The sequence below is a fragment of the Danio rerio genome, chromosome 4, assembly GCF_052040795.2.
Source record: "Danio rerio strain M-AB ecotype USA chromosome 4, GRCz13ab, whole genome shotgun sequence".
Lineage (NCBI taxonomy): Eukaryota > Metazoa > Chordata > Actinopteri > Cypriniformes > Danionidae > Danio > Danio rerio.
In genome coordinates, this window is record NC_141024.2 from 44,342,602 (window position 1) to 44,355,927 (window position 13,326).

Sequence of the window (13,326 nt, forward strand, 5' to 3'; positions counted from 1 at the left end):
ACCCGGGTCTCCCGCGTGGCAGGCGAGAATTCTATAACTGAACCACCAATGCTGACCCATGATCTTCCTTGCCTTTGTGTTGTGTGATTGCTAAAAGGCCGTCAACCAGAGCTGAAAAAGGAGCCACACAAAACTGCACTTGTATTAGCCAGGAAGCGACTCAAGGTCTACCGCATGGCAGGCGAGAGTTCTACAACTAAACCACCAATGCTGACATGGTTTTACTGCAGCCCTAGTGGGTTGTGATTGCTGCAAGGCTGTTACCCAGTGCTGGAAGAGTAGCAACCAAAATCAGATGGTGCATTGGCCGGGAAACGGACCTGGGTCTCCCGGGTGGCAGGCAAAAATTCTACCACTGAACGACCAATGCTGACCCATGTTGTTCCTTGCCTTTATGTTGTGTGAGTGCTAAAAGGACATCAACCAGAGCTGAAACAGGAGCCACTCAAAACAGCACAGGTTTTAGCCGGGTATCGACTCTAGGTCTCCCGCGTGGCAGGCGAGCATTCTACCACTGAACCACCAATACTGATATGCTTATACTGCTCCCCTAGTGGGGTGTGATTGCTGCAAGGCTGTTACCCAGAGCTGGAAGAGTAGCAACACAAAACCGGAATTGCATTGGCCGGGAATTGGACCTGGGTCTCTTGCATGGCAGGCAAGAATTCTACCACTGAGCCACCAATGCTGACCGATATTAATTTTTGCCTTTGTGTTGTGTGAGTGCTAAAAGGCCATCAACCAGAGCTGATAAAGGAGCCACACAAAACAGAACTTGTATTAGCCAGGAAGCGACTCTAGGTCTACCACGTGGCAGGAGAGATTTCTACCACTGAACCACCAATGCTGTTATGGTCTTACTGCAGCCCTAGTGGGGCGTGATTGCTGCAAGTCTGTTATCCAGCGCTGGAAGAGTAGCAACCAAAATCAGGAGGTGCATTGGCCGGGAATCGGACCCGGGTCTCCCGCATGGCAAACGAGAATTCTACCACTGAACCACCAATGCTGACCTATGCTGTTCTTTGCCTTTATGTTGTGTGAGTGCTAAAAGGCTGTCAACCAGAGTTGAAACCGGAGCTACTCAAAACCGCACATGTAGTAGCAGGGAATCGACTCTAGGTCTCCCGTGTGGCAGGCGAGAATTCTACCACTGAACAACCATTACTGGTATGCTTATCCTGCAGCCCTAGTGGGGTGTGATTGATGCAAGGCTGTTACCCAAAGCTGGAAAAGTAGTAATACAAAAGAGGAATTGCATTGGCCGGGAATCAGACCCGGGTCTCCCGCGTGGCAGGCGAGAATTCTACCACTGAACCACCAATACTGATATGCTTATTCTGCAGCCCTAGTGGGGTGTGATTGATGCAAGGCTGATATCCAGAGCTGGAAGAGTAGCTACACAAAACAGGAATTGTAATGGACGGGAATCTGACCATGGTCTATTGTGTGGCAGGCAAGTAATCTACCACTGAACCAACAATGCTGATATGCTTTTACTGCAGTCCTAGTGGGGTGTGATTGATACAAGGCTGTTACCTAGAGCTGGAAGAGTAGCAACACAAAACAGGAATTGCATTGGCTGGGAATCGGACCCGGGTCTCCCGCGTGGCAGTCGAGAATTCTACCACTGAACCACCAATGCTGATTTGCTTATTCTGCAGCCCTAGTGGGGTGTGATTGATGTAAGGCTGATATCCAGAGCTGGAAGAGTAGCTACACAAAACAGGAATTGTAATGGACGGGAATCTGACCATGGTCTTTTGTGTGGCAGGCAAGTAATCTACCACTGAACCAACAATGCTGATATGCTTGTACTGCAGCCCCAGTGGGGTGTGATTGATACAAGGCTGTTACCCAGAGCTGGAAGAGTAGCAACACAAAACAGGAATTGCATTGGCCGGGAATCGGACCCGGGTCTCCCGCGTGGCAGGCGAGAATTCTATAACTGAACCACCAATGCTGACCCATGATCTTCCTTGCCTTTGTGTTGTGTGATTGCTAAAAGGCCGTCAACCAGAGCTGAAAAAGGAGCCACACAAAACTGCACTTGTATTAGCCAGGAAGCGACTCAAGGTCTACCGCATGGCAGGCGAGAATTCTACAACTAAACCACCAATGCTGACATGGTTTTACTGCAGCCCTAGTGGGTTGTGATTGCTGCAAGGCTGTTACCCAGTGCTGGAAGAGTAGCAACCAAAATCAGAAGGTGCATTGGCCGGGAAACGGACCTGGGTCTCCCGCGTGGCAGGCAAGAATTCTACCACTGAACGACCAATGCTGACCCATGTTGTTCCTTGCCTTTATGTTGTGTGAGTGCTAAAAGGCCATCAACCAGAGCTGAAACAGGAGCCACTCAAAACAGCACATGTTTTAGCCGGGAATCGACTCTAGGTCTCCCGCGTGGCAGGCGAGCATTCTACCACTGAACCACCAATGTTGATATGCTTATTCTGCAGCCCTAGTGTTGTGTGATTGATGCAAAGCTATTACCCAGAGCTGGAAGAGTAGTAACACAAAACAGGAATTATATTGGCCGGGAATCGGACCAGGGTCTCCCGTGAGGCAGGCGAGAATTCTACCACTGAACCACCAATGCTGACCCATGTTGTTCCTTGCCTTTGTGTTGTGTGAGTGCTAAAAGGTTGTCAACCAGAGCTGAAATAGGAGCCACACGAAACTGCACTTGTATTAGCCAGGGATCGACTCAAGTTCTCCCACATAGCAGGTAAGAAATCTACCACTAAATCACCAATACTGATTTGCTTATACTGCGCCCCTAGTGGGGTGTGATTGCTGCAAGGCTGTTACCCAGAGCTGGAAGAGTAGTAATACAAAACAGGAATTGCATTGGCCAGGAATCGGACCCGGGTCTCCCGCGTGGCAGGCGAGAATTCTACCACTGAACCACCAATGCTGATATGCTTATTCTGCAGCCCTAGTGGGGTGTGATTGATGCAAGGCTGATATCCAGAGCTGGAAGAGTAGCAACACAAAACAGGAATTGAATTGGCCGGGAATAGGAGCCGGGTCTCCCGCGTGACAGGCAAGAATTCTACCACTGAACCACCAATACTGACCCATGTTCTTCCTTGCCTTTGTTTTGTGTGAGTGCTAAAAGGCCATCAACCAGAGCCACACAAAACCACACTTGTATTAGCCGGGAATCGACTCAAGTTGTCCCGCGAAGCAGCCGAGCATTCTACCACTGAACCACCAATACTGATATGCTTATACTGCTCCCCTAGTGGGGTGTGATTGCTGCAAGGCTGTTACCCAGAGCTGGAAGAGTAGCAACACAAAACAGGAATTGCATTGGCCGGGAATTGGACCTGGGTCTCCCGCATGGCAGACAAGAATTCTACCACTGAGCCACCAATGCTGACCGATATTAATTTTTGCCTTTGTGTTGTGTGAGTGCTAAAAGGCCATCAACCAGAGCTGATAAAGGAGCCACACAAAACTGAACTTGTATTAGCCAGGAAGCGACTCTAGGTCTACCGCGTGGCAGGAGAGATTTCTACCACTGAACCACCAATGCTAATATGGTCTTACTGCAGCCCTAGTGGGGTGTGATTGCTGCAAGTCTGTTATCCAGCGCTGGAAGAGTAGCAACCAAAATCAGGAGGTGCATTGGCCTGGAATCGGACCCAGGTCTCCCGCATGGCAAACGAGAATTCTACCACTGAACCACCAATGCTGACCTATGCTGTTCTTTGCCTTTATGTTGTGTGAGTGCTAAAAGGCTGTCAACCAGAGTTACTCAAAACCGCACATGTAGTAGCAGGGAATCAACTCTAGGTCTCCCGCATGGCAGGCGAGAATTCTACCACTGAATAACCATTACTGATAAGCTTATCCTGCCGCCCTTGTGGGGTGTGATTGCTGCAAGACTGTTACCCAGAGCTGGAAGAGTAGCAACACAAAAAAGGAATTGCATTGGCTGGGAATCGGACACGGGTCTCCAGCATGGCAGGGTAGAATTCTACCACTGAACCACCAATGCTGATATGCTCATGGTGCTGCCCTAGCGGGGTGTGATTGCTGCAAGGCTGTTACCAAGAGCTGGAAGAGTAGCAACACAAGAGAGGAATTGCATTGGACAGAAATCGGCCTCGGGTCGCTTGCAAGGCAGGCAAGAATTCTACCACTGAACCACTAATGCTGACCCATGTTCTTCCTTGCCTTTGTGTTGTGTGAGTGCTTAAAGGCCGTCAACCAGAGCTGGAAGAGGAGCCACACAAAACAGCAATTGCATTAGCAGGGAATCGAACCCAGGTCTCCCACATGGCAGGCAAGATTTCTACCAAAACCACCAATGTTGTTATGGTTATGCTACTGCCCTAGTGGGGTGTGATTGCAGCAAGGCTGTTAGCCTTCCAGCTGAAAGAGTAGCAACACAAAACAAGAATTGCATTGGTCGGGAATCAGACCCGGGTCTCCTGCATGGCAGGCGAGAATTCTACCACTGAACCACCAATACTGACCAATGTTGTTTCTTGCCTTTGTGTTGTGTGGCTGCCACAAGGCTGTTACTTGCAGCTGAAAGAGTAGCAACACAAACGAGCAACTGCATTGGCCGGGAATCGGACCTGGGTTTCCCGCCTGGCAGGGGAAAATTCTACCACTGAACCTCCAATACTGAAACACATGTTCTCCTGCTGAAGCAGGGCTCGAAATTGCGACCATTTTGGTCGCATATGCGCCCAAAAAATTTATCAATGCGACCTCATAATATATCTGGGAGCATTAGTGCGACTGCAGATAATGGTTGTAGTGCGACCTGTTTTGATTTTTTGTAAAAACGTGCTGAATCGCTCTTCCTTGCCGCTATATTGGTTCATATTAGCTGTCAATCACTCACGGAATTCTGCTGTCAGATGACAGGGAAGGAGCTTTTATGACCACGGGAAATGCAAACGGCTGAAGAGTAAAAACTTAAAGCACACAGGTTTGCAAACCCCACCTAAAGTTGAGGCACAGATGAAAGCGATCATGACATGTCACGTAGTGAATAATGATCCGCCAGCTGAGATCAATCGAGTACGCGCTTCTTGGAGAAGGTGCCCGAATCTCCATGCGTTGCAATTACTGCGTGTTCAACGCAAATGTCCGCTAATAGTCAAATCTAATACTGTACATATCATCGCCAAAGAAGCTCGCCTTTACTAAGTTTACACTGAAACTGCGGCTCATAACAAAGACCGGTATTGCGCCCCTGGTTAGCGCAAGAATCCTGCTCTGCCTGCTCATAAACTGGGTCGGCTGACTCGCCAGCTTTTCCACTAACACAGAAAAATGAAGATCATCTCAGACTGATACCTTTAAATTGACAAACTGAAACCAAAACTTTTAAAGAGTGATAGAAGTGAGACTTTACTTAATTTCTTTTGTCTATTCTTTTTTTGAGGTGTATATTATTTTTTTATTTATTTACTGATGATTGCTTTGCAGCTTTCATCATTGAATTGAATGATTTATTATAATCTTTTGTTTGTTTTGTAGCAGAAATATTATTTATTAAATTGACATGCATATAAAAACAGCAGTACAAAATAAATATTTCTTACTGCAATGCTTCATTTTTGTTTGATGCAAACTATACAATTATTTTTCATAAAGTAACAGACATTTTATAGCAGATAACATACATTCATGCACATTCAAGGCAGTATCATAATGAGAAATGGAATTCATTGTTACTATTATTGTCATTTTTTATCATCATTAATATTCTATGGCCTAATTATTAGACATTCATTTTGAAATTATTGCACACAAATATCAATGTCTTCACAGCATTAGTTAGATAGTTGTTTCTAGTTTTTGTCAGTCCTATTAATGTTATTTTAAAATACAATAAATCCCTTAAAAAACAATTTGCAGCTGTGCTCATTCATTTTTGGTGGGTGCTCCTAAATTTTTTCTGGTGCTCCTAAAAATTTTTTTGGTGCTCCTAAATATTTGAAGTTGGGAGCACCGGTGCTACCAAGTAAAAAAGTTAATTTCGAGCCCTGTGAAGGATTCGGATTTCTGCTTTCCAATCCGTCTTATCATGGACCAACGTTTATCCTTTTCTCATCATCTTGTTTCTCATGATTTTTTTTTATTAAATATAATTATTTCATCATTTGAATGAGTATTTAACTGTGAAATTATTTTAATTAATGAATAAGTTAACACATTGCTTAATATAAGAATGTTCAGTGCATTTGCCTGTCTCTTTATAACTATTATCAGAAGCCACCAAAGTAGGTCAGAGGTCACGGAGATCTTAAGTGGAACTGAGGGCTGAGGACTGGAATCAACTGTTTCTATTGTATTTTCTATGAGTTAATACTAATCTTAAATGTCTAAAGTGATTTTGCTGTTTTTACGGTTAATTCTTTTAAAGTGATTCTACTTTTTATTCAAGATAGACTATGACTATGATAAGAATAAAACTGCCTGAATGTAGACTATACCAATTTTTAACCAGTTTTCATAAAGATGGCTGAGAGTACACTCAGCCTTGAATAAGTAACAGATTATACTTTAAGTGTGTGTGTTCTATTTGACTGTTGATCCGTTTCACAGGTCTGGAGTCAGCTTTAATCAGTCTAAGGGATGTCTGACGTTTATGCTTAAACGTGCAGTAGGTGATTATCTTCAGAAACTGAATTTCTGAAGACAATCACTAATTTTTGTTCTGGTTAAAAGTCTTTTCACTGTCCAATAGTAATGATTACAGTAAATGATCTAAATGTGTTTATATGTATTTTTATATTCTGGGTAAAGCATAAAACTAAAAAATGTTCATCCAATTAAATAGAGTCGGACTATAATCTCCCATAATTCCGATAAGCAGGTCAGGCTGTCTGTCAGCAAATGTAGGTTCGGACTTCTGTGCATCTGTTCACGCATATCCGCCATTAGCGTGTGCCCGTCTGTATAAGCGACCGCGCGCGGTCCCGAGACGGACCGAAAGAAATCAAATGCTGAATTAAAACTTTTAAAAACCTGAATCAATATTGGTGTTGCTTTAGCACGCTGAAGGAAGGACAACACCATGGCGGAAGTATTACTATTAGACAGGTAATGTTCTGTTTTAAAACTATTTTAGTCAGGCTAAGCTGATGTTAGATTGTGTTGTTTTATGAATGACTTATATGCACAGACGTGTTGTTCAGCCACTGAAATCTTGCGGTGAAATATTGATGTGAATTTTTTCAGTTTCATAAGGTCATTTTACAGCATTGATAATGATTTATAGAAATATTTATATTTAGTTAACAACAAAACATCAGCAAACAGCGCTTTTCAGCCTAACCTGCTTTATTGAGCTGAAGTTGCTTTTATATTTACGTTTGGTCATTTTTGAACAATGACAGCCTTCCTATACTGTTTATCGCTACTCTGAATATTCACTCTGAAATAGCATGTAAGTGTGGCTAAGTAATAAATGTAATTCCTGCATAGCGCTGGCACTAACTAACTAGCAAATGACATGAACTAGTGGGGTTGTCTGTCTGCTGTTGTGAAGCGGTGCGTGCGTTCGCGATTTCAGGGGGTGTGGCTTTAAATCACAGTCCCTCGCCGCCGTCCAAAGATAATATGCTAAGCGGTTAGCATTTTGGCTGATCACCTACTGCACCTTTAAGATATTGTTCAGAATATACGCACAAACCCCACGTGGAAATTCTCCTAGTCTATCTGTGTTTTAACCAATCAGGCTAGAACACCTATATGTATGATGCAGTTAATGACGTTATGTGAGAGTATAATTGTTATTGATTGGTGATTGTAAGCAGAGCGGCCTAGGAACTCATTGCGAGAGTTGAAGCTGGTTTCAGCTGATGAAACTGCAAACTATCTTCTGTAAACTTGATTTATTTATTTAAATCTCTGACACTGGCTCTTTTTAATATACCTGACTGGTCATTCTTTGGGTTAAACTGTATACTATCCCTACAGTTTTGGTGGAGGACGCGTGGCACTTGTTTACTGGTGACACCATTGATCAATCAACAAAAAGAAATGTAGAAAGATTTAAAATATTATAGACTAGGGATGGTCTGTGGAGTAGTGGGTAGTAACGGAACGCTGTTGGGTTCTCATTCAGACGTGAATGAAAGGCAAAATTTTGTGGTAGATTTGTGTGGAATCCCTTTGCGAGCTGGTGCATTTTGCGGTACACCTATAACGATAGTAATAAGTACAACAGTAGTTGAGGGGTGTACCTCCTCCACCCAGAGTTAAGTACTCAGTGACGGGTGTGTAAGAGGCTTTTAGGACATTCTCGGGGATAAAACTTGGACTGGTTTTTATTTAGTAGTGGACTAAATTAACCCGAGATTGTAATTAGTTCCACCACTGCTATCTTGCTGTTTCACAGACAAAAGGGCCCGAATCCTAAGAATAGAGTAGGTCAGATTATTAGGGAAAGAAATAGTTAAATAAATAAATAAATTCTTAAATAACATCTAAATCGGTATCCATTAGATAGAAGTGGCCACAAAAGTCAGACTAGAAACCTAGAAATATTAGGGCGAGGTTGATTGATCAATGATGCACCAGGAGCAATCCCGAGAAAAAATATGACCCTAACTGTATTGGACCGATCTGGACAGTTTGCACATCTTGGGATGGTTTGCAGATTAATCAAGCAAAAGCTAAGCGCTGTTAGTAAGATTTCATTCTCAATTTCTTGTTGCTTTTGGTGTTAAACTCTGATATAAAAAGAAACAGATGAGAGCAGAATGCAGTAAATGGCTCAGCTAAGCTCTCAGGTTTAAAATGATTTTAGAACCGATTTTAAGAAAAAAAATGCCTTTGGCAATTAATTGTCAATGATAGGCTAAAATCTAAATATTGAGTGTCTAGTAGCCAAAAACTAAGCACAGAAACTGACAGTAACATTATGGGAGTAAAGAATAGCGTATGTTTTGTCTTAGAAGATAAGATTCTGTGTGAGTGCACTGTTATCTTGGTTTAGCCCTCACCATGACTTTTGACTTTTGGCTGTAAAAATAACAGAGACATGTCTGAATAAAAAAATGTGCCATGTAAGTCTGTGCAAACAAGCAGCTTTATGGTTGGATTTAAATATTTTTAGTAATATATAAGTAACATAAATGGGGGTTCAAATAATACTTTGATGGATGCAGTTAACCCCTGAAAGATCTAAAACTGTTGTTGACTGTAACAGCATTACTTTGGAAAAGCTTGTCAACTCTGTTTTATATGTTTTAGGACGGGCTTGAGTAAAAGATTACAATAAAATTATGTTATTGAAGTTAATGTTATGTTTAATGTATGTTTAAATTGAGTAAACATACATTAACAGTTCTGGATTGCTCAAAACTCTCTTTCTCTCTCATTAGATATCAGCTATGAGCTGCTATCTGCCTGTTCCATGACAACTGATAATCACAGTGTTCAGTTGGAAATGACATTATGTCAGAGTATAATTGTTATTGATTGGTAATTGTAAGCAGAGCAGCCTAGGAACTTATTGCGAGTGTTGAAGCTGGCTTCTGATGATGAAACTGCAAACTATCTTAGGTAAACTTGATTTATTTATTTATTTGAATCTCTGACTCCAGCTCTTCTTCATCTATCAGACTGGTCATTCTTTGGGTTAAACTGTAAACTATCCCAACAGCTAAAACCCTGCTCATGCACCATTTGGAATCGTAAAAAACCTTTTGTCTTTTCTCCTTTCTATCCTAGAGCCATGTTCCCACTTGTATCCCGTGCTCTACAGAGCTTTGGCCCTGTCAGTGCTAGGCACACTGATTGATGCAGTAGGTCACCAAGTTTATGGACAGGGGGAAATTAGAGTGTCAGGATAGCCTATGGCAAAGTCCCACTAAAGCAAGGGTTTGGAAGTGCATTAGCACAACAAAACAAACGATCAAAGCATCCCACATTCGTTTTCACCATGCATGTAGACTTTCCAGTTGACCCAGCAGCACCTCCCACGATTTGCTAAACCCATCCTCATGCACCATTTGGAATCGTGAAAAGCCTTTTGTCTTTTTTCATTTCTGTACTTTTACCCACGCACTAAAACAGCAATATGGAGCGCTTCACGGATTTGCGTGTCATCCTTTCGCAGGGGCCATACTAATCTTCTCTGTATCGATCCAATTTTAGTATATGTGCCACAGTAGCGAGCACTCAGGCTCAGGGCATATGTACGCCTCGAGTCCCAGCAATGTTCCTCCAAGGTGGTGGGACCTGGAGAGCCATGTTCCCACTTGTATGCCGTGCACTACAGAGCTTTGGCCCTGTCAGTGCTAGGCACACTGATTGATGCAGTAGGTCACCAAGTTTATGGACAGGGGGAAATTAGAGTGTCAGGATAGCCTATGGCAAAGTCCCAGTAAAGCAAGGGCTTTGGAAGTGCATTGGTTGCACAACAAAGCAAACGATCAAAGCATCCCACATTCGTTTTCACCATGCATGTAGACTTTCCAGTTGACCCAGCAGCACCTCCCACGATTTGCTAAACCCATCCTCATGCACCATTTGGAATCGTGAAAAGCCTTTTGTCTTTTTTCATTTCTGTACTTTTACCCACGCACTAAAACAGCAATATGGAGCGCTTCACGGATTTGCGTGTCATCCTTTCACAGGGGCCATGCTAATCTTCTCTGTATCGATCCAATTTTAGTATATGTGCCACCGTAGCGAGCACAGACCAGCGGTCAGGCTCAGGGCATATGTACGCCTCGAGTCCCAGCAATGTTCCTTCAAGGTGGTGGGACCCGAAGAGCCATGTTCCCACTTATATACCGTGCACTACAGAGCTTTGGCCCTGTCAGTGCTAGGCACACTGATTGATGCAGTAGGTCACCAAGTTTATGGACGGGGGGAAATTAGAGTGTCACGATAGCCTATGGCAATCCCACTAAAGCAAGGGCTTTGGAAGTGCATTAGCACAACAAAACAAACGATCAAAGCATCCCACATTCGTTTTCACCATGCATGTAGACTTTCCAGTTGACCCAGCAGCACCTCCCACGATTTGCTAAACCCATCCTCATGCACCATTTGGAATCGTGAAAAGCCTTTTGTCTTTTTGCATTTCTGTACTTTTACCCACGCACTAAAACAGCAATATGGAGCGCTTCACGGATTTGCGTGTCATCCTTTCGCAGGGGCCATGCTAATCTTCTCTGTATCGATCCAATTTTAGTATATGTGCCACCGTAGCGAGCACAGACCAGTGGTCAGGCTCAGGGCATATGTACGCCTCGAGTCCCAGCAATGTTCCTCCAGGGTGGTGGGAACCGGAGAGCCATGTTCCCACTTGTATGCCGTGCACTACAGAGCTTTGGCCCTGTCAGTGCTAGGCACACTGATTGATGCAGTAGGTCACCAAGTTTATGGACGGGGGGAAATTAGACTGTCAGGATAGCCTATGGCAATCCCACTAAAGCAAGGGCTTTGGAAGTGCATTAGCACAACAAAACAAATGATCAAAGCATCCCACATTCGTTGTCACCATGCATGTAGACTTTCCAGTTGACCCAGCAGCACCTCCCACGATTTGCTAAACCCATCGTCATGCACCATTTGGAAACGTGAAAAGCCTTTTGTCTTTTTACATTTCTGTACTTTTACCCACGCACTAAAAAAGCAATATGGAGCGCTTCACGGATTTGCGTGTCATCCTTTCGCAGGAGCCATGCTAATCTTCTCTGTATCGATCCAATTTTAGTATATGTGCCACCGTAGCGAGCACAGATCAGCAGTCAGGCTCAGGGCATATGTACGCCTCGAGTCCCAGCAATGTTCCTCCAAGGTGGTGGGACCTGGAGAGCCATGTTCCCACTTGTATGCCGTGCACTACAGAGCTTTGGCCCTGTCAGTGCTAGGCACACTGATTGATGCAGTAGGTCACCAAGTTTATGGACGGGGGAAAATTAGAGTGTCAGGATAGCCTATGGCAATCCCACTAAAGCAAGGGCTTTGGAAGTGCATTAGCACAACAAAACAAACGATCAAAGCATCCCACATTCGTTTTCACCATGCATGTAGACTTTCCAGTTGACCCAGCAGCACCTCCCACGATTTGCTAAACCCATCCTCATGCACCATTTGGAATCGTGAAAAGCCTTTTGTCTTTTTTCATTTCTGTACTTTTACCCACGCACTAAAACAGCAATATGGAGCGCTTCACGGATTTGCGTGTCATCCTTTCGCCTCTTGCGGGAGAATCTTCGGTTCCCTTCCCGTTCCACAGTTCCACTTTCCCTTCTTCCTGATTGGCCCGACGTCTGGCTCGGGATTGGTCGACGCAAAGTTCCACAAAGCGTGCTTCCGAATTTGGTCATGTCATGTAGCGTGCCGTTGGCTCTTTGAGAAAGTTCCACTGAACGTGCGCTCCGATTGGCCGCTGGGCGGGACCTCCAGGAAGCGCGATTTATAAAGCGGTGCAGTGGATAGAGGAAGTTAAAAAAGGAGACAAAATAGACTATAAAGACGACAAGCTTCGTTGTAAATGTTTATTTTGTTTGACAAAAAATAGATATATACATGTATATGTTTTAGGGCTTTATGATAGCATAGAAAAACGCGATTATTTCTAAAATAACATTTCCCTAGAAAAATGCATTTTTTTTCTGTTATTAAATTATTTACTTAATAATATTAAGTGGTTGAAAGATATTGTTCAGATGCAATTAACTCTAATTCTAAAAGTTATAAGTCTAAAAACACTGTCAAGGTGCAAACATTTAGTCTTTAAAACAACTAAGCAAGATAAATGTTTATTTTGTATAAAACAAATAGATATATACATGTATAAGTTTTAGGGCTTTATGATGGCATAGAAAATGCTATTATTTCTAAAATAACATTTATGATGGCATAGAAAATGCTGTTATTTCTAAAATAACATTTCCCTACAAAAATGCATTTTTTATCTGTGTTATTAAATCATTTACTTAATAATATTAAACAGTTAAAAGATATTGTTCAGATGCAAATAACTAATTCTAAAAAATAAGTCTAGGTCTAAAAATACTGTAAAGGTGCAAATATCATTTTTTTAAACAAATAAGCAAGATATTCTGACTCTGATTGGCTGTTGTCATTTTCTTTTTTCTTCTTAACTTCTGCTATTAGTGTTTATTTACAGCTCTGGGTTAAGCTTTGAGCTGCTCTAGCAAATAGCCGAACAGCAACTACTGGGAAGGTAGTTTAAAAAATAATAATTTATCATACGTTTGTGATTTTTTTTTTTTTTTTTTTAAATATTGCATAAACTGTCGTGATAATAAAATAATTTTACGCTATATTGTACTGCCCTAATATGTTAAAAGTATAAATAGTTATATA

The 13,326-nt window shown here is 42.7% G+C and overlaps 1 protein-coding gene, 1 long non-coding RNA gene and 4 other non-coding genes across 6 annotated transcripts in view; 2 read left to right on the top strand and 4 right to left on the bottom strand.

Annotated features, from left to right (window-relative positions):
• LOC148681160 (protein NLRC3-like) overlaps positions 1 to 13,326 on the top strand; it is a 345,676-nt gene that overhangs the window by 66,799 nt on the left and 265,551 nt on the right. The window lies entirely within an intron of this gene.
• On the top strand, positions 894 to 6,499 carry LOC148681167 (uncharacterized). The gene is made up of 4 exons (XR_015943027.1): positions 894 to 1,294; positions 3,044 to 3,567; positions 4,029 to 4,663; positions 6,020 to 6,499. It is a non-coding gene; the product is annotated as an uncharacterized LOC148681167 (long non-coding RNA).
• On the bottom strand, positions 10,052 to 10,158 carry LOC148681168 (U6 spliceosomal RNA). Its single transcript, XR_015943327.1, has one exon. It is a non-coding gene; the product is annotated as a U6 spliceosomal RNA (small nuclear RNA).
• LOC148681169 (U6 spliceosomal RNA) lies at positions 10,572 to 10,678 on the bottom strand. The gene has a single exon (XR_015943314.1). It is a non-coding gene; the product is annotated as a U6 spliceosomal RNA (small nuclear RNA).
• LOC141384293 (U6 spliceosomal RNA) lies at positions 11,097 to 11,203 on the bottom strand. The gene has a single exon (XR_015484691.1). It is a non-coding gene; the product is annotated as a U6 spliceosomal RNA (small nuclear RNA).
• On the bottom strand, positions 11,622 to 11,728 carry LOC148681170 (U6 spliceosomal RNA). Its single transcript, XR_015943320.1, has one exon. It is a non-coding gene; the product is annotated as a U6 spliceosomal RNA (small nuclear RNA).